The following is a 24,729-nucleotide window of genomic DNA, read 5'->3' as shown; positions in this document are numbered from 1 at the left end:
CTGCAAGGAAAACAAAGCATCGCGTAAAACACGTGTTGTGCCACTTCATCTCCGTAGCACCTGCATGCCTACAAACATGCCCCCTCCACCTGCCCTCTGCCAATCGGAAGGCGGGACACCATCACGGCCCCGCCGCTGAGAAGGAAGAGGTGGTGATGGGTGCTGGACTGCTGGCGATTAATGAAAGATGCGTATGTGTGTGTGTGTGTGTGTGTAAGTGTGTTAAAAAAATGTGCGGTGGGTGGGGTATTTGCTCCATAAGGAGTGCTGGACTACCGGCAATTAAAGGTGTGGGGGAGTGGGGGGGTGTTAAAAAAGGTACGACGGGGGCATAAGGGAGGGTATTTGCTCCATAAGACGCACCCTTATTTCCACCCGCTTTTGGGAGGGAAAAAAGTGCACTTTTGGGAGCGAAAAATATGGTAGGGGTCATCATGCTTCCACCAGTCATAGGTGTCTAACAAACTGGTTGAGGACACACCTATCTGCCTTCCTATAGCCACTCTTTTCCATTTAATCCATTCTTGGCATATGTGCAACATTAAAATTTCCTCAATCACTCAGGCTTTCTCTCCAAACTCTAGGATTCTAGTTTCAAGTTGCCTGAGGTTCAGACCATGGGAAATAGCTGGCTGTCTTCAGTGCTCTGTGACAAAACCAGAAATTCAATGCTAGGGCAATATCCAGCAACCAGCATTGAATTTTGGGGGGGATTTTTGGCTGGCAGGGATAGCCAGCTGAACCGATATTCATCAGCTGGCTGCTGAACGTTGGTTTTGACCAGCTATATGCTGGCTAAATAGCACTGAATATCGGGCCCAAGGTTTTTATGTTTAAATCATTTTTTATTGAGCATCAGGAAACAAGCACAGCCAACACAAGAACCAGTGATTCCAAACAGAGCAATAAAAACAGCAAATAGCACGCTTAAACAATTTTCAATGTCAACCACCAGACCAAACCTCCCTAATCTACCCCCTCCCACCCATCCCCCACCCACCCAAATTCAAAAACCAAGGCAAGTGAGCAAAAAGAAAATTAGAAGGAAAGAAGAAAAAGAGGAGGCAGGAGGGAGCTTGTTAACAAAAAGAACATTGCAAAACTCTCACAGCATCTTAGCAGTTCAGTAATCTACTTCTGGCAATGGGGGAAAAGGTATTCCAGAAGGGTCCCAAAATGCGCAGAAACTGCCGGCCTGCCGGAGACTCCAAGGTACAAAGCTGGGTGCGTTCCATCTTCAATAAGGTGGTCATGTGCTGCCACCACTGTTGAAGAGTAGGCGCCCGTTGCTCCAACCAAAGCATCAGAATAGTCTTTTTTCCATGAAGTATCGCCTGTTGAAGAAAAGGAGCGTAGCCCCTCAGTGTAGGTGATTGCAGAGAGAAAACATTAAAAAAAAATTTGTGCCTCCAACTTTATGCCACACTTCCAAAGGGAGGAGAGAGCCCGCAACAACCGATCCCAGAAGCACTGCACCGGAGGGCACTGCCAGAACATGTGACCCAGAATAGCCTCACGACAGCCACACTTGGGACAGCTGGAGGTCGGAGCTATCCCAGCCAAGTAAGCCCTGCGGGGAGACATATGGAGGCGAAGAGCAAATTTATATGGCAGCTCCCAGCAGGCTACATTGACTGTAACCTTATGAATAGCATGAACAAAATTCTTAAAGGTAGCTTCCGATAAGGTAATGTTGAGATTGGACTCCCATGCTATGGCATATGTGCGATATACAAGGGTGGGTGAGGAGTCCAAGAGCGCTCGATGGTGGTAACTCAAAGGAACATTATTCTTGGTCCGCAAGGTGAATAGAAATCCCATTTTCTCCTGAACATTCTCGGTGAGATCAGTCCAACAAAGACTCCTGATATAATTGTGAAGTTGTAGGTAAGGAAAAGTATCTAATTGCATGTCAGAGAGCCGAGGCAATTGAGACTGAAGCAAGAAATCTCTAAGGGAGGCCTCCGATGGAGAGGCTCTCTTATCATATAAGGAGGAGAAAAATTCTACAAACAAGTGGGAGATACGTTCAGGGTTAGAATGTAGGGTGCCTGTGAAATCTTTGATGGTGGTGATATGTCTGGGCCCTCCCCATGCTTTAACTATGGTGGCCAGCAACTTCCCACTCTTGTTGCCATAACGAAAAAACTTCCCTTTCCTATAGAGCAACATGCGCGTACTGTGCTCATGGATCATAGAGTCCAGAGTCAATTGAGAGGTCAGCAAGGCCTCTTTGTTAGCCTGAGAGGGGACCCGAGCATATGCCACCTTGTGCTGCTGAACCTGTTTCTCCAAACCCAAGATACCAGCAGCCAACCGTTTATTGCAAGTACTAACATAGGCAATGATATTTCCCCTGAGCACGGTCTTCCCTGCCTACCAAAACTGAGATGAATCGAATTGTTGCGGGCATAATCCTCTCACTTAGTACTAAGATACTTAGAAAAGTGAGGATCCCTATACAGGTAAGCGGGAAATCGCCACCCTTCCTGTTAATGATAGAAATGAGGGGACTCCAGCTCAAACCACACCATGCAGTGGTCAGACACCTCCCCAGGACCCACTGCCGCAGAAGAGATGAAGGGAAACAACCCCTGCTGAAAAAAAACATAGTACAGATGAGAATAAGTGCCATGGGCCCTGGAGAGGAGTGTGTAATTTCGTTCTCTCTGGTGCAACGAACGCCACGTATCTACCAAATCTAGGGCGGTAGTAAAAGTTACTCTCCCCTTCACCACCCGATGGACAACCTGTGGATCTATCCAGCCTGGGTTCATGAACCAAGTTCATATCTCCCACCACCATCAAGTTGTCTAAGTGAGCAGTAGTACAAAGGTGCAGCAGATCTCTATAGAATCACTTATCTCTATGTGCAGGGTTGTAAACAACTAACAACGATAGGATGCAGCCCTGTAAATTCAGATCAAGCAAGAGGTATCGGTCCTGAGGGTCCCTTTGGCGAAGTGTAGCAGTACATTGTAACGGTTTGCGTATAAGAACCCCCCCCCCCCTGCATTGGCCCCTTGAGGAAGAAAAGTAGACGGCACCAACCCACGAACGCTGCAATTTTAGGTGTTCTGCATCGGAGTCTCTTGAAGGCATGCTATATCGGCCCCTTGTCGTTGTAAGACTTGTAAGATTTTAGTGCATTTGATAGAAGTAATCCCTCTCACATTCCAAGAAACTATTTTAGTGGTAGCCAGACTAAGTAAGGATAAAAAGCATTTTGGTGAAAAGTATACTGTCCAGTAAAACTAGGGAGGAAGGCACCCAAACCACACCCTCCTCCTCACACAACTGGAAGAATAGCCATCCCTCTCCCTCCTCTATAGAAACAAAACAGAAAATCCATCAGAAACGGAAAGAAGAAAAAACAGCAAAAAGAAAACCAGAGGAAAAGCAAAAAAATACTACCCCCAATCCCAAACTGTGAATCATTCCAAGCCCCAATAACCCAACCCCAAAACCCCACCCAAACCTCATGGGCACAAGTTCCACAAAAGTCAGCGCAAGCGCTGGGGAGAATCACCAAAATGCACAGGGTCCTACTCCACTCGCCAACCACCTGTGCCAGGCCCGAAGTGTGCCCAAGAGCGCATATGTAGAATGCCCAGAGCCCCACAACAGGCCTACAAGAAGAAACTAAACTAAACTAACCCTTAAGTTTATATACCGCATCATCTCCACGAAAGTAGAGCTCGGCACGGTTTACAAGAACTTAAAAATGAGAAAGGAAGGGAAAAGGTTTACATAAGTTTATAAATAGAGTGGAAAGTAAGGGAAAAGGAATTACATGTTAGAGAAGAGCCAGGTTTTTAGTTGTTTGCGGAATAAATGGAGGGCGCTCAGGTTCCGCAGAGGGATAGTAAGGTCGTTCCAGAGACCTGTGATTTTGAATAGAAGTGATTTTCCCAGTTTACCTGCGTGAAGAATACCATGTAGGGAGGGGAAGGATAGTTTTAATCTTTGGGCGGTCCTGGCGGAGTCAGGGCGCGAGGAGTTAAAGGAAAGTGGGATTAGGGAAGGAAGGATGCCGTGAATAATCTTAAAAGCCAGGCAAGAGCATTTGAATTGGATTCTGGAAATCACTGGGAGCCAGTGAAGCTTGGCCAGGAGTGGGGAGACGTGGTCAGATTTACGTTTTGCAAAGATCAGCTTGGGCTGCAGTATTCTGAATAAGCTGTAGTCTTTGGAGGCTTTTTTTTGTTAAGCAAAGGTAAATGGCATTGCAATAGTCAAGTTTGGAGAGAATGATGGATTGGATGAGGACGGCGAAATGTTTTTGGCGGAAGCAGGATCTTGCTTTCCTTAGCATGTGGAGGTTGAAAAAGCATGATTTTGTCAAGGAGTTGAGGTGGTCATTGAGGGAGAGAGAGGAGTCAATAATGATGCCAAGGACCTTGCTTGGGAACTCAAGGTGTAAAGCAGTGCCTGAGGGAAGTGCAAAGAGGGTAGGCAGGTGTTCTAACTTTGGGCCGAGCCAGAGTAATTTTGTTTTTGATTCGTTTAGTTTCATCTGTACCGAGAGGGACCAGGAGTGGAATCTCATTATGCAGGATGTTATGTTATCGTGGAGGTTGGTGAGGTTCTGGTCTGTTTCAAGAAGGACAAGGATATCATTGGCGTATGTGTAGATTGTTTCAAAGGGGGAAAGCTGGAGGAGCTTCAGTGAAGACATATAGATATTAAAAAGGATAGGGGATAGGGGTGATCCCTGAGGGACACCACAGGAAGGAGACCAAGGAGCAGACATGGTGCCATTAGAGTTGACAATGTAGGATCGAGAGCGAAGGAAGTTTGAGAACCAGTTAAGAACGGTGGACTCAATTCCTATCTCGGAAAGTTGATAAAGTAGTATGTCGTGGTGGACGACATCGAAAGCAGCAGAGAGGTCGAATTGTAAAAGAACAGCGAATTTGTTTCGAGAATGTATTTGTTGCACCTTTGATATTAGGGAAACAAGGAGGGACTCAGTGCTGAAGTTGGGTTTAAAGCCATGTTGATAGGGGGGGAGAATGGAGAATCTCTCTAGGTAAGAAGATAGCTGGGTAGCGACTATGGGAGTCCAGAAAGACTTGAGCACGGTCCACGGAGTCATACACTGTCCAGGATCCATCTTGAAAAATTTTCAGGACGGCTGGGTAGAGAAACAAAAAGCGAATCTTCTTCTCAGCCAATGCAGCGCAAATAGGATGAAATGCTTTTCGGCGGGATTGCAGTGCAGGAGAATAGTCCTGAAAGATATGAATTCGGTGATCTTCATAGTGTAAAGAGTCCCGGCGGTCTCTGTATTTGCGCAGCAGTGCCACTTTGTGAAGATAGTTGTGCACCTTCACAATGACTGCTCGCGGTCTTTGCTGGTCGTCCACTATCTGACCCAGACGATGCGCTCTCTCAAAGCATATGGGTCCCATATCTGCCTGTAAGTGGAGTTCTTTTTGGAGCCAGGAGGTAAGCAGGGTGCCGAGCTGGTGTTCCGGTAAAGATTCCGTCAGCCCACCGAATTGCAAGTTACCTCTCCTGGAGCGATTCTCTAGGTCCTCTAACTTAGTGGCCTGCTCCGTCACCTGCCGCTGTAGCGCCGCAATCGTGGGGGCTCCGGCCAGATTGGTGTCTTTGAGTGCAGACACTCGTGATTCCAGCTCCCCCATTTGCCTCACTGTGTCTGAAAGCAAGGCGTCCACCTGCCCCAGCTGGCAGGACAATTTCTCGAGCTGGGGCTCCAGAGCGCATTTGACTGTGCTAGAGAGCTGAGTCAGCTGGGCCGGAGTAAACTCCTCTGCGGAGGCCGTTGGCGATGGCGCCATTTTCTCCGCCAGCTCCTGGCTGGCCTCTCGTGGCTTTTTAGTAGATTTGCCTGCCATCCTTCTGTCAGTTGGCTGTAAATATCTGTCCATATGGGAGGCAGGACGAAAGAACAGCCCAGCAGCCCAGAAAAAGCTGAATTTTTAGCGCAGTGAGTAGCAATGTGACCCAGGAGCAGAGCTAACCCACGTCTTCCTCTGCTCACATCGTTACGTGATCCCCCCCCCCAAGGTTTTTTAAAAAGTTGGTTTACATTTGGGGCCATATTCTATAATAATTGCTAGCTTAATTAGTTTAATTGACTTTAATCAGTGGGGTAATTTGACCACATCATTTAAAACCAATTAAAATGTTGTTTAAAATAGTAGGCATCTGTGCTGCAGTCGCATCTACAGAGATGCCTAGCAGCACCTAAGGTCAAAGTAGGCATAGTTTCACCTGGAAATGACCTTAGAGGACTGTCTGCGCATTCATCCAGGTTTTATAAAGCCCGAAGAACTCCGGTTGCATCTGGAGGGCCTCTGAGCTTGTGCAGATGACATCTGCGCATGCTCTAGGCTCTCCAGATGTGGCTGGAGCTCGTCCGGAAGAAGAGAGGAAGCTTTGTGGGGGTGGGGCTTGGGGCATAACAGAGCGGGGCTGGAGGCATAACTGGGAGGGGCTGGAGGTAGAACTGGGCGGTGATGGGGTAGAACAGGGTGGGGCTGGAGGTGGTACCGGGAGGGGTCATGTGCCTGGGGTTTCCTGGAGAAAAATATGGTAATCCTAACCTTAGGTGCTATTCATGTCAAACTTGGGTGCTGGGAATGTAGGCCTTCAAAATTCTGGCCTACATTATGGGCACCTACCTTTAACGGGAGCTGAAATTCTGCAAATGGCACCGTAGCGTGATTGACATGGGGTTGGCAGTATTTATTTAAGTGGCCACCGATGTAGGCACCGTTTTGCAGAATCCAGCCCTTGGTGCATAAACACTAACTTTCATTGTGTAATGAAAGCCTAACAGCTGTGTATCTCCCTGCTGGGTCTCAAATCTATTTCACACCACCAGGTCGAAGGTTCTTGGAGAACATTATTGCAACTCTGTTTTTCTTTTCCTACATCTGGTTAGAGGCAAAATTGCACATGGGAAAATTAGTTGAGCATAATAATCGCTTATACTTTAGCAAATGTGTCTCTTAGACCAAGCATGTGGAGACAGGCTAAATGTTGCTATGTCAATGAGGGACTGATGCTGATGGGGCAAGGAGACTCCCCTAATCTTTGTGTTATGATGGTCCCCAGTAACAACTAGCAGCGGCTCGCATGCATTTGGAAAGGTACTGAATACTTCAAATGTTTAAAAATCTGAGGTTGCGTATTGAAATTTAAAATAAAATAATATTTACTGAAGCATATCCTATACTATATAAAAAAAAAATATAGGGATAAAAATGTTAATAATAATTGCATTCATTGTGGGCTCCTTTTACTAAGGTGCACTAGCGTTTTTAGCGCACGCAGGAAATTACCGCAGCTACACCGCGCACTATGCTTCTAGAACTAACGCCAGCTCAATGCTGGTGTTAAGGTCTAGCACGGGTGGCAATGTAGCGCGTGCTATTCCGCGCATTAAAGCCCTAACGCGGCTTAGTAAAAGGAGCCCTGTATTTCTGATACTTTTACCTCAAAAGTATATTAGGCATGCGTACATTAAAGGCGCTGCTTGGCGTGGTTATCAATCAACCGCTAGGCTATGCTTATAAAATCCTGCCTAATGGTACCTAGACATGCTTAGTCGCTGCTAGGCATCCTAGAGATAGGTACCTGTATATTAGGCAAAGCTTTACCAGGCCTAATTTACTGGTGCCTAACTCAGATGGCTAGCAACACCTAAGTCAACCACACCTATTCTCTGCCCCTAAACATGTCTACTTTTCAGGTAGGCATCATCGGAGGGCGCCTTCATCTAAGTGTTGCTAGTGTTTAACTCAATACTTAATTGGTAATGCAATGGTACTTCTTAAACAATGTAACATGATTGTATTTCCCAGAACCAGTAATTTAACATACTGTAAGAGTTGTGTTTTGTACTAGCCAGAGCTGGGGCAATTGATATGCCATTGCATAAGGGAGCGATTCCTAGACCTGTCCTGGCGGAACCTCAGTCAGGTTTTCAGGCCATCCACAATGAATATGCATGTGATAAGCTAGCACAGGGATAGGCAATTCCGGTCCTCGAGAGCCGGAGCCAGGTCAGGTTTTCAGGATATCCATAATGAATATGTATGCGAACAGAATGCTATGAATGATAAAGAAGGGGATCGCGAACAGATCGGAGAAGGTTATCATGCCGCTGTATCGGGCCATGGTGCGCCCTCACCTGGAGTACTGCGACCAGCATGGTCACCGTATATGAAGAAGGACATGATGCTACTTGAAAGGGTCCAGAGAAGGGTGACTAAGATGGTTAAGGGGCTAGAGGAGTTGCCGTATAGTGAAAGATTAGAGAAACTGGGCCTTTTCTCCCTCGAACAGAGGAGATTGAGAGGGGACATGATCGAAACATTCAAGGTACTGAAGGGGATAGACTTAGTAGATAAGGACAGGTTGTTCACCCTCTCCAAGGTAGGGAGAATGAGAGGGCACTCTCTAAAATTGAAAGGGGATAGATTCCGTATGAATGTAAGAAAGTTCTTCTTCACTCAGAGAGTGGTAGAAAACTGGAACACTCTTCCAGAGTCTGTCGTAGGGGAAAACACCCTCCAGGGATTCAAGACAAAGTTAGACAAGTTCCTGCTGAACCAGAACGTACGCAGGTAGGACTAGTCTCAGTTAGGGCGCTGGTCTTTGACCAAGGGCCGCCACATGAGTGGACTGCTGGGCACGATGGACCACTGGTCTGATCCAACAGCGGCAATTCTTATGTTCTTATGTTCACTGCCTCCTTGAAATGCAAATCTATCTCATGCATATTTATTGTGGATATCCTGAAAATCTGACCTGGCTCTGGTTCTCGAGGACCGGAATTGCCTACCCCTGATTATTAGCATATCAAGGAGGTAGTGCATGTAAATTGATCTCATGAATATTTATTGTGGAATGCCCAAGAACCTGACTTTCTGGGGTATCCCCAGAACAGATTTTGGAATTTTTGATATAAAGTGATACTTGTATATATCCTCTATGTAATATGTGCACTCGTATTTATTAAAGCAGTGGTTCCCAACCTTGTCCTGGAGGAACACCAGGCCAATTGGGTTTTCAGGCTAGCCCTAATGAATATGCATGAAGCAAATTTGCATGCCTATCACTTCCATCATATGCAAATCTCTCTCATGCATATTCATTAGGGCTAGCCTGAAAACCCGATTGGCCTGGTGTTTCTCCAGGACAGGGTTGGGAATCACTGTATTAAAGAGACTGGAGGGAATGAAGAAATTCCTCTCCTTTTCTATATTCTCCTTTTCATCTGTCTGATATCCAAAATATTGTACTGGAGTTTACTGTTATTTCATAACATTACACATTAGTAGAACTGATTTCTCTGAAAAACAATGAGACTAAACAGTACATCTGCACTGTTTTGTAAGTGTGGAAATGATTTAATTATTCTGGATGATAAAAAAGCTTCCAGGAACTATTTTGCAAAGGAAAAAAACCTTTCAAATAATACAGTATGAATGTTTCTTTCACATGTGCGAAGTGTATATACTTTATACAAATTTATGTACATATTTTGACAATCTTTGTAAAGAGATACCTACGTGTTTCTGTCAAATTATTTATGCCGAATCCATCTGTCCTCTTTAGTAGGCATGGAAAAGCAGTTTAAAGACAAGATATGAAATCATAAATAATCCATTACAGAATTGTGTGGAAAGGAGATCTATATTTTTGATGCATGTGTCCATTGAGCACTTGGAAGGGCATTTTCGAAAGGATGTCCTGCTCATAACATCCCCCCCACTGGGGGATTCCTGAGGGGTCATGCATTGATCCCTCTAGTGGTGAGCTTCTCAGAGCTCCTTTTTTGTACCCTGGACATGATTGAAACAGGCTTATATAAAAATATCCTTCTTTATAATTGAATGTTTCTTCCTGTTTGATTATCACTTGTAGACATCCTAATTTTGGACTGTCTCTGGTCCCACTGAAAATATAGCATACTATCTCCCACTGGATATTGGGGGATAGCCAGCCGGGATCTATTCCCAGATGACTAAGTCCCGCTGAATATTGGGGGGATTAAGGGCAATTCTATAACAAATGACTTACATTTTATACTCTGGCCAAATTCTATAAATGGCGTCCCGATTGTAGATGGTGGTAGGTGTCCTACCACTGTCTAACCAGCCAATCGGGTGTATGTTTTTTAAAAAAACACCCCGAGTCAGGCCGTCTACATTGTAGGCATCTGTCACGGTTGAGAGAGACATGTAGGGACACTTAAGCTCGTCCAAAGCTTGGCGTGGGCATGGTTTCACCCTGAAGTGGCCTTGGGAAAGCTTAAGCAGCCCTAGGTGTCTCCCATGGGCTGCGATAGGTGCCTGAAATTTAGGCCAAGAAAAATCTGGTCTACATTTGAAATAGAAGTGGCCACTATGCTGATCGAAGCAAAAATATCTCACTGCTATTATCAGCTGAGTAGCTGTGACAGGGAACTCAACCCCCCCAGCACAAAGTTGGCCAGCAGGAGGGATGCTCACTTCATCCTGCTGCCACCCCTGAACCCTCACCCAACAGTTTCTGAGGCAGAAGGGATGCCCACTCCCATCTGCCGCCAGCCCCGTCAATCCCCCAAACCCTGGACACTCCCCAAAATGCATTCAACATTCTCTGACACTCCCCAACACCCACCCAACACTCCTCAACATCCACCTCACATTCCCCAACACCCATCTGATACTCTCCAACACAACCCAAAATCCCCCGACATTCCCCAACATGTACCCGACACCCACTCGACACCCAACTGACACTCACCTGACATTTCCCAACACTCCTCAACATACCCTGACAACCCTTGAGACCTAGGAAAGTTCAAAAGGCGTATATTCAAACAACGATTGACATTTTCCAATTGTTCAACCTTGCGATTTAATTGATTTTTATCCTTAATTAGTCCAAAAGTTAAATCTTGAAGCTTTTCCACCTTTTCATTTACTTGTTTTAAATTGCTAGAGAAATCTTTCTTGGTCCCTTCTAATTTAAGCCCCAAAGAGTCAACTGTACTTACTAAAGCTGTGATTTCTCGTGAAGACTTGGCTACAGTGGCGTTCAGACTGGAGAGAGCGTCCCAAATACTCTCCAGTGTAACCACCGGAGGTTTGACCAAGAGAGAGCTGACTTCCCTGTCAACTCCCAGCTCTCCCTGCTCCTTTGTTGCTCTTGTGGCTTCTGCCCCTTGAACTGGGGTTCCCCTGCACTCTCCATTTGGCAGGGCTCCTCAGACATCGCTGTGTGTGAAGCAGGGCACGGTGGTAGAACAGCAAAAGGGAGAGACAGAGATATTTCACAGGCAAAGTCCTTCACTTCTTCTCGAGTGGGGGACAGCGCCGTCATCACCCCAGAGAACTCCGCAGGGTTCAAAATTGATGTGTACTCGTGAATCAACCGCTGTTGCATCGAGGAGGAAGTTCGTAGTGTCGAGGGATCTATCCGAACTATCCCCATGCACTTGGTATGTGGCATCATTGTAGAGGTAAGAGAAAAATAACGCTATCGGGTCGACTCAGGAGTGCGAGTCTGGAAGAAAGAGGAATTCAAGATGACAGTAATCTTATTTTTACTTTTAGAACTCCATGTGTGGTTTTGGCATCTCCAGTCCTTGTATTGCACATCATCCAGAGGTATTCAGTTCCTGTTTAATACTTTGGGACAGTGACCAGATTCAGCCAGTGTTTATACTCACTTAGCAGATTTGGCCACCCCAGTATAATGAAGATGAGTGTTCTAAAGAAGAGCAAAACCTACCACTTTCATAATGAATGGGAAATGGACTACTTCCTCATCATGGTGAAAGACAAGTGTTGTCTAATTTGTAATGCCCCAGTATCCTTTCCCAAAAAGGGTAATCTAGACATCATTATAAGGCTCTGCATGGCAATAAGTTTGATGCTGATTTTCCACCCAAAAGTGAAATTCGTAAACTGAAGCTCAAGAACTTAAATCAAAATTGGCTACTCAGCAACAGTTGATGGCGAAGCCAAGGTCACATTCGGTCAATGAAACCATAGCATCCTTCAAGGTCAGTAACCTGATTGCAAAGAAATGCAAACCTTCCACTGATGGGGAATTTGTAAAAGATTGTTTTCTTGAAGCAGCTGACAATCTTTTTGAAGGATTTAAAAATAAGAGATTATAGCTGCTATTCAAGATGTACAATTGTCAAGAAATACCATCGTGCGGTGAATAGAAAAGATTTGTGGAGACACAACTGAATAATTGTTGGAGGATGTTTCAAAGACTTCAGTGTTAAAGAAGAACTACTTGGAATGATTTCTTTAAAAGGGAGAACTACCGGTCAGGAAATATTCAGTTCTTTCCATTCTTTTGTGACAAAGTGTAATCTTCCATAGCATACACTTGTTTCCATCACTACTGATGGATCAAGTGCAATGACAGGCGAGGTTAAGGGTTTCATATCCCTCTGTAGACAGCATGACAACTTCCCAAATTTCCTTTTTTATCACTGCATCATTCACCAGAAAGTTTTGGCAAGCAAGAGACTCAATATAAAGACTGTCATGGACATCACTTTCAAAATTGTAAATTTAGTTCATGGAAGATCACTTCAAAGATGGCTTTTCAATCTTACTCTTGATGAAGGGGCAGCGGAAATAATTTTGCACACAGATGTAAGGTAGCTAAGTAGGCACAAATTTCTGCAAAGATTTCGTGATTTGCTGAATGAAATAAGAAGTTTTTTGAAGGAGAGGGGAGATGACCAAGCAGAATTGGAAGATGAGGAGTGGTTATGTGATCTGACATGTCTCGCTGACTTTACAGGCAAACTAAGTGATACGAATCTTGAACTACAAGGTAAAAACAAATGCTTTGGCGAGATGATGAGTGCAGTTTCATCTTACAAGAGCAAATTTGAGCTAATGATGACTGACCTTGCAAACAACACTTTTGATCATTTTCCTAATACGCAGGACCATCTGGGACAATATCCAAATTTTGTTTTTTAGAATGAGAAGTTTGTGACAGAAATCTGTTCTGCTATGCAGGAATTCGAAAATAGATTCTGTGACTTCCAAATAATTGTGGAGTCATACCCATTCAAAGTAGATATGGACATTAAAGAAACTGCAGCTGCTATCTGTAAAAATTACTCATTGAACAAGCCATCTCTTGAAAACAAAACATTAATCCTTAAAAGTGACATTTTTCTCAAGACCCGTGCTGAGTAAGAATCGTTTTGGAAGCTAGTGCCTAGAGCGAATATCCCAACTTGAGAAAATGCAGTGAACCTGTACACTCCTATTTCGGTTCAACTTATTTGTGTGAATCTGCGTTTTCCCATCTGAAAATGACAAAGAATACACAACATTCCAGCATGACAGATGAACATCTCCAGGATTCCCTGAGACTGGCCCTCATGCAATATTCACCCAACTTCAAAAAGCTGGTGGATGAAATGCAGGCTCGGACGTCTCACTAATGAGCAAGAGCGAAATTTTAAAGATTGTGCAAGATCAGACTGGATCAATACTCAACCTAAATTTAACACACATTACTCAAAAGTTAAAGAAAGTTATTAGGACAGTTAAAGAAAGTTATTATTCAATAAAACTTTAAGAAAAAATGTACTTTCCATTTCCCCTCACAGTTCTTACTGTATCTTCGTCTCTCTGTTTTGATTTTGCTTAATTTGCTTAACAGCTGATCACATCCAAGTAAATGACAGAAGGTTCATTAAAAATGGGGGAGGGGAAGGGAAGGAGGAATCCTCCAACTTTATTGGGTGAAAATTTAATTCAAAACTAATTTGAAACTTAATATTCATGGTGATAGATCAATGGCACTTTTGGCCAGAAAAAGTAGATCACGACCTGTTCGAAGTTGGGCATGCCTGCAATATACTATGAAAAGGCAAAAACATTAAGATAAGTATTCTTTCAAAGCAGACCATTTGTTAACATGTGGTCGAATCTTGTTTTCTTTTGTAGCTAAATAACATTCATATCTAAGTTTTTTCATAAGCTATTTCCCCTACAATATGGAAACACTAGAAAGTTGCTGGACTAAGCGTGTAGCCCACGATGGAGACTACAGTATGCTGTATAACTTGCTTTTTTACAAAACATTTCATACCACCCTCGTGCCTTATATAGTTATATATAGATAGATAGATAACTGCTTAGTTCCTAGAAAAATGGCTTTTAAACCTGCCAAAGCAATATTTCTGCCTTTGAATAAAAGTGTGTAGGAACAAAAGATTTGTTAATGCATCAATGTTCCTTTTATACCAACATAATCGCAGATGTTCTGATGTACATGGTAATATATATGCAAAATAGGTATGCCTTTTAATTTTTTTTTGTATGAAGCTATTGTCTAATAAACAGCAACCATCTAAACTGTTAGTTACACCTGCGATTTTGCAAGTGGGGAAAGCACAATGCTGTCAATTACAGTTTCCAGTGAATGAGAAAAACAGCAGTAGCTTTTCAAACCTGCATTTAATTTTATAAAGTGACACATTATCAAGCATTGTGACTCAAATGCAATTCTATTTGCCACCATGACAGGTACTCGAGCTTTCATAAGAACGGTTTGATTCATCTACAAGAAGTCTCGTATTCTGCAGCTCCGCAGCACTGAAATAGATGAGTGCCCCCTAAATGTCCTCACCCTTCCCCTGATATGAAGATTCAAATTTGCAGCCATCTTTCCCCATTGGACTCACACTTCAAACAAGCCCATAGCTTCTCTACAGGCTAGGACCATAGCATGCCACATGGTGTGTGGTCTTCATGATAAGGCATATGAGGACAGACTTAAAGATCTCAATCTGTATACTTTGGAGGAAAGGCGGGAGAGGGGAGATATGATAGAGACGTATAAAGACCTACGTAATGTAAATGTGCATGAGTCGAGTCTCTTTCATTTGAAAATAAACTTTGCAATGAGGGGGCATAGGATGAAGTTAAGAGGTGATAGGCTCCGGAGTAATCAAAGGAAATACTTTTTTACAGAAAGGGTGGTAGATGCGTGGTACAGTCTCCCGGAAGAGGTGGTGGAGACAGAGACTGTAGCTGAATTCAAGAAAGTCTGGGACAGGCAAGTGGGATCTCTTAGAGAGAGGAAGAGATAATGGTTACTGTGGATAGGCAAACTAAATGGGTCATTTGGCCTTTATCTGCCGTCATGTTTCTATGTTTCTATCCCTAAGTCAGCTCTGAGAAATGGTAAGGGACTCTGGCTTTGTGCTCCTAGTTGGTGGTTTTATCTTTGAAGATAACTCACCAGTTTACCCCTGCCTTGATGTGGTAGAAATCGGTGTGGATTCATTGAGGTGGCCCATGACCAGTGTTCCCGCTAAGCTGCGTTGGCCTGCGCTCGCGCACAAAATATTACATCGCAGCGCAAAGTTTCTCTTCACAGCGCACACACGCGTCGGTAAGGTAAGGGGACGCATTGGGGGGATTGCACTTCCCCACAATTGCCATGCTTCGGTTCCTCTTCTTCCTTCCTTCCTCCCCCCCCCCCCCGCGGGACCCTGCGGCACCATCAACTCTTACTCCCTCTAATGTCGGCCCTGCAGCTCCAGACTTCCTCGCACCTTCTCCCCTCCCCCTTTGGATCGCTATTATTTTAAATGTTATAGCCGCGGAGCTGTATCCATCAGTGGAGATGTCTAACCTCGGCCTGCCCCGGAACTCTTACTGCAGCAGACGCCCGTCTAGGCAGGAACAGGAAGTCACTGTTGCAGTAAGAGTTCCGGGGCAGGCCGAGGTTAGACATCTCCACTGATGGATACAGCTCCGCGGCTATAACATTTAAAATAATAGCGATCCAAAGGGGGAGGGGAGAAGGTGCGAGGAAGTCTGGAGCTGCAGGGCCGACATTAGAGGGAGTAAGAGTTGATGGTGCCGCAGGGTCCCGCGGGGGGGGGGGGAGGAAGGAAGGAAGAAGAGGAACCGAAGCATGGCAATTGTGGGGAAGGGCAGAGCTGCAGGGAAGAGTGTTGCGGTACCCAGGTGGAGGGAGAAGGAAGATGAGGGAGGGAATTAAAGGAGATGCCAGGGCTTGGAGCGTAGGAGGAAGGTATGCCAGTCTAAGGGAAAAGGAAGGGGGAGATGTGAGAGCATGGAGGGGGAGCGAAAGATGGAAGAAAAGGAAAGGAGAGAGATGCCAGAGAATCAGGGAAGGGGAGATACCAGACTATGAGGAGAGGTGTGGGAGAGGGAAGGCGAGGAGAGAGATGCCAGACCAATGGGGTGAAAGGAGAGATGGAAGGGGGAGGCATACAGTTTCTGGAAGGGGCATAGAAGGAGAGAAGATGCCATATAGGGGAAGAGAGACGGCAGACAGTGGATGGAAGGAAGAGAGTTACAAGAAGATGAGGAAAGGAGAAACCACAGAAGACAAAGGTAGAAAAAAATTTCTATTTATTTATTGCTTTAGGAGACATGTGTCACTGTTTCTGTGAAGCATTGTATGCAGAGTCCAGCTTCTTGCTGGTTCAATTTAACCTTTGTCTATGTATTTTTATTTTATCCCCCCTTTTACAAAACTGTGAAGCGTTTTTAGCACCAGCCTTGGTGGTAGCAGCTCTGATGCTCAGAATTTTATGAGCATCAGAGCTGTTACCTCCGTAGCTAAAATCCACACTACAGTTTTGTAAAAGAGGGAGGGGTTAGTTTGTGATTACATATTCCTTACTAGGCGAAGGTGTTTTCTGTGTTCTGTGTGTTCGAAAGACATGGTTTTCTGTTAGGATTGACGGTGTAGGATTGATCTGTGCTGGTCTGGCTTGTTTAGTTTTACAATGGGTGTATTGATGTACTGCTCACTGCAATATGTAAGATGCTGCCTTTTCCTAGGTACTCATGTGTGACGTGTGGTTTGTTACTAAAAATCATGTTTTTCTTACAGATGGGGGGGGGGTGCCAAAAAATGATGGGCCCCGGATGTTACATATGCTAGGTACGCCACTGTATGTAAAGATACCAGAAAGCTGGCGTAGCAAAAACTTCTAAGTTTTGAGTATTTAACCCTCCCACAATCTCACGGGCACTCGTTTCAAGTTTATTGAGATTTTGATTTAAACGCAATATCAAATATTTTCAATGCGTATAACAAAAATAAATTTGGGGAAATAAATAAAACCATTTGAACCAGTGTTCCCGCTAAGCTGCGCTGGCATGCGCTGGCGCACAAAATATTACATCGCAGCGCACACGTTTCTCGTCACAGCGCACGATCGGAAGAGGCGTACGGCAGATGGCAGGGCGGCGAGAGGAGAATCGGGCGAGTTGGCTCATAACTTGCTGGCGCCCGATATTTTTGGCTCACGGTGAAAAAAGTTTGCTCACAACACCCGCCCGCTTAGAGGGAACACTGCCCATGACATTTGGATCTACCAATTGGAAACTATTGTTCCAAAAAACACGATATCAACCAGTCCTACTTTATTGGCAAATGTGGACAGAACTGCATAATTGTGGTCTTGTGCTATCTTTCTGCAAAAGTCTTGGATCCATGGAAGGCTCTCATGGATGGAGCTGTTGATATCTTGATATGTGTGACACAATAATGGCTAACTCTGAGGTCAATAACAGTGAAAAAGTAAGATAGTACATGAAAAGAAAAAAAAACCCTTTTTGGCTGTCTGGATGGACCTTCTATCCAAATGGTCTTTTTCTACTGTCATTTAGCATGTTACCAGCCTTGGAGTTAGCCACTGGAACATCATTATTCTCTGTTTCAAAAAAAATCTATTTTCCAGGGTAGAAAAATACTTTTTTCTCATATAAAAATCATTTTTATTGATTAGTCAATTTAGAATAACAGTATCTTTACAGCACTAGGCTGAAGATTGGGCAAGTTTAGGTTCAAATCCTGTTTCTTCTACTGATATTCTGTGACCTAACACATGACAATTAACTCTCCATTGTATCAAATACAAACTTAGAGGTATAATTATCATCGTGGGCTACCTAATTTTAACCAGACCTTATGTATAGGTCATAATCTCCCCTATCCTCTTTTTTAGGCTTCGCCATATTTTTAAAACATTCTTCATCACCCTCCTGATGTTGTTTTTCCCCCTAAAAGTACTCTTACTTTCTTCAAAGATTGTAGTTCACCCCTCTTCCCTTTTGTATCGCTAATTATTTTGTACATACATTGTATGCTTATATAAATTGTTTTATTTTTTGTCTCCTAATTTAAAATTGTCATATGCATTGAAGCATTTGATATTGCGTGTACACTTGAAACTTGATTATTTGATATTGCATATAAACTTGAAACTTTGATTATTTTACCGCTAACTCATTTTTGCACTCGTTTCATTTTATTCAACAAGACCTAGTTACTAAGAACTGGAGTTAACAGTAAAATTACACAGGAAGAGGTATAGCCAATAGGATAAAGGAGATTTTGATGCCCCTGAATGAATTCACTAGAGGTAGGTCGTGTCACATAAATCTGATCAATTTCTTTGAATGGGTAACCAGAGAATTGGTTAGAGGGTATGCGCTAGATGTGGTGTATTTAGATTTTAGTAAAGCCTTTGACAGTGTTCCACACAGCCGTCTAATAAACAAACTGAGTGTACCTTTTATTTGCTACTTCCTAAGGAATTCCCCGTGGGAGAATTGTCTCAGACAAAGTCTGACAGTCTTGATCTGATAACATTTCTTGAAAACTTCAGATGTCTGCTGCTACTAGTTTAAAGAATTCTGAGCCTGAAAATTGGGACACTATGCTTTGCTTATGTCTTCTCTACCCTTCTCTTTTGATGGGTTTTTTTCTGTGTGTGTTGGAGGCATGGTGTGGCTGGGACTAGGGAAGGTTTATGACTTGGATGTTTTTCTGCCATAATCATGATGGAGAAACACTTCTACGATGGTCGGATATAAGTTGTCTACAGATGGAATGAAGACAAGTGCAGGTTCAATGTAGATATCAACGGAGGAAAAGCCTCAGACAAGGGCCCTCCCACCTCCACAATGGTGGAGTAGCGGTGGTAAAGCGTTCACCTCATTGGCTCAAAAAACCTCCTAAAATAACAAGAACTATGCACTATTAAAAAATTCTTAAATGGAAATACTGAATGATAGATAAAAAATAAAATATCTTATCACTACTTAGCTTTAAATGATCGGTACACCGATGGTGGCCAGCATTTCACTTTACAGCTACCTCAGGGTGTAACATCTCCGATCAAAACTGCAATCACAAAACCAGCAGATTAAAACAGAAAACAGTACAAAATCTCAACAAAATCATTCAAACTAATGGTAAAAACCACTAGAAGACATACCTTAGAAACGGACGCAAAAGCGCCTCAGGCATCCAAAAAGCGGCTCCCCGGCAGGCTGACTGGATTTAAATGCTCCCGGGAACTCATTAAAGAAACCAGAAGTGAGATCGCGTCACAAAGACGCTCTGAAAAACAACCCCTCAATACACACAGGGGGATCTTAAAAGTTCAAAAACACTGAAAACTGAAAAATAATTAGGGGAATAATAAAAAACAACTAAGAAAAATAGGTGAAAAAATAACAGAATTAACAAAATTAACAACCCACCTCGAATCCGAACCCCGTGTCTGACTACAACCCATTAAACCAAATAAATGAACCAAAATTTTTTTGAAATTTTAAATTAGTTTTATTCTTTTCTTATTCTTTTTCTTATTGTCTTTTTTATTTTAAAGAAAAATGACATTGAACAACTCTAAATCCTACCTAAATCCTTCAGGAATCTTAAGAAGTATATTGAATTAGGGACACAGAAAAGAACAAAATTAAGAGACAAAAAAAAACTGATCAAAAATATAACAAAATAAAATAAAATAGAAAGCAGATAAGAAGAGCAAACTCGAAAAAAGGGGGTAATTTCAAAAATTTCTGCCATAATCAAACATTTTAGAAAAGGTCCAGAGCACAATTTGGATGTTTGGGGCTATACCTGTTTTAACAATGAATAAGTTGTCCTAACTGTGCAGATGGCCACTGGAGGGAGGCAAACATGACCCCTTCACACTCTCCCAGTGCTCACTGAACCCCTCCCACCCTAAAGATGTGTGAATGAAACAGTACATACCTGTCTGTATGACAGCGCAGGTTACTGGAGTAGCCTTGTGGGCGGTGTAAACCATACATATGGGGACTCAGGCCCATACCCCACATGGAATCAATTATGGATGCAAAGTCCTACAGCAATAAAACACGATGATTTCTGACAAACATCTATTTTTGTCCCTGTAATAAATAAGTTAAAGCATGGCTGTGTTTGTTTATTATATAATGCTCATTAAAAAAATTATGATAAAGGAAACAATACACAACCCCCAACTCCTAATTACCCCCTTATCCTCAAGATGAAGAAAACAGAGGAAGAAAAGGGAAGGGGAGAATGATCAATGAAACATTGACCAAAAGCACAAAATACATTATGGAAAACACCTGCAATTGAAGAGAAATTGTTGCACTTATAAATCAATCTCATTCCACTTAAGAGCTACATTAGCTGCCATTCATACAAAAAAAAAAAACATTTGAAAAGAGGTTATTACTTTTAAAGGCTTAATTTCAATCTAGATCCTCTAACAGCTAGTTCAATGGTCTCTATCAATGATTGAGTTCAAGCTTTTTCTTACAATTTCAAATGCCCGGAAGCTCTTATAGTGTTTGCACAATACTGACTTCAAAAGAACAGAAGTCAAGAAAAGATGTAATTTTAAAAGTCACTCTTTCAGAGATGATATCTTGCCTAATGTTTATAAAGGATAAGCTTACATAGATTTTCTTTTTCATAATGGTCTTAAATCTCAAGAGAACAAAATAAGTTTCTGGGGCAGTCCTGATAAAGTTATGCTGACCTGCCATATCAGTTCTAGGATTATTGAGTTCTGTGCTTATCAGAGTTCTTTTGTTGTTGTTATTTTTTTTTAAGAAAACATCCTTCTTTTAGCTCTGGGATTTTGTAAACAAACTATTGTAGATCATTTTGAAAGACTTAAAAGGAAAGACTCATAGTTATTTTAAGTGTTGCAAATTGTATATATCCCTTTAGGATAAAGATAATACCCTTATGGATCTCTTCATGATTAAATGCTACATTAATCCTATAATAGTGGAGGGATATGCACAGACTATACACCTCCAGGAACCTTCAGTGACTTGAAAACTTGCCATCACCCTATATCACTATTTCTTCAGTAGGGACTTTATTGGCCTTCCTAATTTCTTGGTTGTACAGGTCATTAAACACAGAATCATACAAGTAGATGAACAGTAGATAGAAACAAAGCTAAAATTTAAGAAGAGGACAGCGAATAATTTTCCAGCCTTGGTCTAACACAATAATTGCTCTATTTGAAATATATACATAGTAACATAGTAAATGACGGCAGATAAAGGCCTGAATGGTCCATCCAGTCTGCCCAACCATACATGCTCCATAAATTAATCATTTAATCTAAATGGCCCTTTTTCTTAGATATTTCTGGGCCAGAAACCCAGAGTCCTGTCCAATAGTGTGCTTAGGTTCTATCTACTGGAGTCTCCATTAAAGCTCACTCCAGCCCATCTAAACCATCTCAGCCATCAAAGCCCTCTTCATCCCTTTTTCAACTGAATGTCCTTATATGGGACACAGACCTTACAAGCCTGCCCAGTGATGTTGCCTCATTAAGTATCCCCAGCCTTGATAAACAACTGCGAAACGCGTTGGCACAGGGGAGCATTATTGAAATGCTGGAGAAACACAAGTGAACTATGAATTAGTACTACTTTTCTAAAAAGCTAAGTTATTAAAATTATTTATATTATTTATATTTAGCTATGCAATGAAACAGTACATTAAGAGTAAAACGAGCAGGGATGAATGAAGAAGTGACAGACCCGACAAGCTAGTTTTAACTCCAAAGGTCAATTTGATATCCCGCAGATGCTATATCAAAAATACTATTCTTGCTAGACCACTGTGATAGAGTTTTGACTTTTTCACTTTGAGTTCGTGCTTGAGAACATTTAAAGAAGTATGTGGAAAGGAGGAGAGGCATCAGTTCCAGCATCCTACATAAAGATGATCCTGGGTGTTCCACCGTACTATGCCTCTGACTCTAGTATCAACTTGGGAAACACGGGTCTAGACTATTACGAGGGTTAATTATTGCTGTTGCTAGGTGTCATCGACTCATGTTCGAGCCCTAGCAACTTGAAAATCATCAAGTTTCTGAGGCAAAATATGGACCTTTCTTCTGCACAGTATAAATTTGATGTTGTCGCCCTTATAACATCAAACACAATCCTTCACCTCCAACATTGCCCAACTGCTGCTGCCCAGATAGGTGGCACATTGTTAGTCTGACATCTCCACTGAAATCTGTCTGCCTTGGGGAGACCCTACTAGGGTTAGTTATTAAGATGCGGTAAAAGTCAGGCTTTTACTGCAATTAATCTTCTGAGTATCTCAGTAGATTAGCGACTCCCATAGTATATGAATACTGAAGCTTAGGCTCAACCTCACAAACTGAGCTTATTATGCTGCCCAGGAACAGGTTTCATAGTTTCATAGTTTATTTAAGATTTGTTTACTCGCCTATCCTGAATTCTAGGCAAAAATACAATAATAAAAAAGGGGGAATACAAAATTAGGACAGAGACATATACAAACTGACTACAAAGATATAAAAGATGGTTAACAGAAGGGAAGTTGCCAGAAATTTAAATCTGGATAGTCCTAAAGAAGGAAAAGTAAAATAGTTTTTAGCCTCAATCCCTGAAGAAAGTATCTGAAATGTGATACACGTCGGAGGAGGTCTATTTGCTAAGATAAGTAATCCTTAATATAAAGAAGCCAACTGTTTAACATATATTTGTCTAGCTGCTTAGAATAATTATGAAAAAATTATACAAAAATCAAATAATTTATAAAAAAAGGAACTGGAATCAATGAAGATTACTCCAGCAGACATTATACTACCTGGCTGGTATTCTGATGATTCCTGAAGACTGACTGGCTGATTATCTTTAAATCTGCACTTTACTTTGCTATATGATTGATATATTATGTTAAAGCAGGGCTTTAAGACACTATTCGGCACCTCGCCCTCCTACCTCCTGAATCTCTTCGTCCTACAGGACAAATCCTGCCCCTTCCGCAAAAACGTTGATATTCTCATTCCCAACTCCCAAGAGTTGCCACTACAAAAGATTCCTTGATAGAACATTATTCTTCCAGGAACAACACCCTAAGCGACCTCTTGAATTCCGCAACATACCAAGCTCTCAGAGGAGCACTGAAAACCCACTTATTCGACAAGTTTATCTGATCCTCCAAGTCCCTGACCCATTCTTAACACCCCTCCCCCTCTGCATCCACCTCTCTTTCCCTTTCCCTCTAATCCCTACCCCCTTACCTATTTCGATACCTTTTCCCACATTCCTACTGTATAACCATCCACTACTTATACTGTCTAGAACTGAAAAAGTTAAATATCCACTCTGTACTTATCCACTACTGTATACTGTCTTGAACCAAAAAGGTATGATGGGATATAAATAAAGCTATTATTATTATTATTACTGCTCTTAGACCGAAGAAAAAGATTTAAGTCATGTTTGGTATGCTTCCCCCAAACCATTAAAGTTTCTATCTGGAACAATAACTTCAGTTACTGGCCATAAAAGCTTACTCCACAGATGACGAAGCAGCCATTGATGATAGATGATCCACTTGAGATCACTCTACCTGATGAATTATTAGTACCCATCTCTGATCTGAAAACAAATGAAGTGCAGGTATGGGTATGAAATGAATCCAAGAAAGAGATCACTTTACAAAAAGGATCACAAATAGCCCATTTATATAGAGTGGAATCCATCACTGCAGTCTATTCTCAGCAAAAAGCATTGACATAAAAAACTGATATATCCTTGTTCAATTTTGGGTACTCACCTTTTCTTCTTTATTAGAAGGATAGATTAAACAGAAGCAATGTATTCTCAACCCATGAGTGGGATGCATGATCCACTCCCCTTCAGGGGGGGGACAGACCTTCAGGGGAGGGGGGCCCTGGTATAGAAATACACAGAGGGAGGGAAGGGGGGGGGGTTCAAAGAGATGTGCATATGCCGGACTCTGAGGGAAGAAATAATGGGTCTAAAAATAGAGGAGAGGGAGGAAATGATGGACCATGGGATTTAGGGAGGGAAGGAACAGAAAGGAAGAAAAGTTGGACACAAGGGATGGTGTGGAGGAGGGATAGAGATACTGGATAGGAGGGTAGTTGGGAAAAGAAAGGGAAAGATGGTGGACCCTGGGGTGGTGGGGAAGGAAGGAGAGATGCTGGATGAAAGGGTAGTTAAGAAAAGGTGGATCTGTGGATGGAGATGAAAAAAAAGAATGATGCCAGACCTCTGGGGGAGGGAAGGGAAATGGAAGGGGAGGACAGAGATGGATGGTTAGCACGGAGAAAGAAGAAAGAAGAAGACCCTGGCAAGCAAGTTATCAGAAGACAACCAGAGCCTTGGACCAACAAGATTTGAATAATGACCAGACAACAAAAGGTAGCAAAACTAATTATATTTTCCATTTTGGATTACAATGTGCCAGATTTGAAATTTGTATCCTGCCAGAGCTGGTGTTAGATCGCAAACGTGAGCTAGGATTTAATAGAGAGAGGAAAAGTCTTTTTTGTTTGTTTATTTTGTTTACACCACAGTGCCAGTGTGGTTAGAAGAAGGCAAAGGG

Source organism: Geotrypetes seraphini, chromosome 1 (assembly GCF_902459505.1).
Source record: "Geotrypetes seraphini chromosome 1, aGeoSer1.1, whole genome shotgun sequence".
Taxonomy (NCBI): Eukaryota; Metazoa; Chordata; class Amphibia; order Gymnophiona; family Dermophiidae; genus Geotrypetes; species Geotrypetes seraphini.
Note: the sequence above shows the minus strand (reverse complement) of the source record.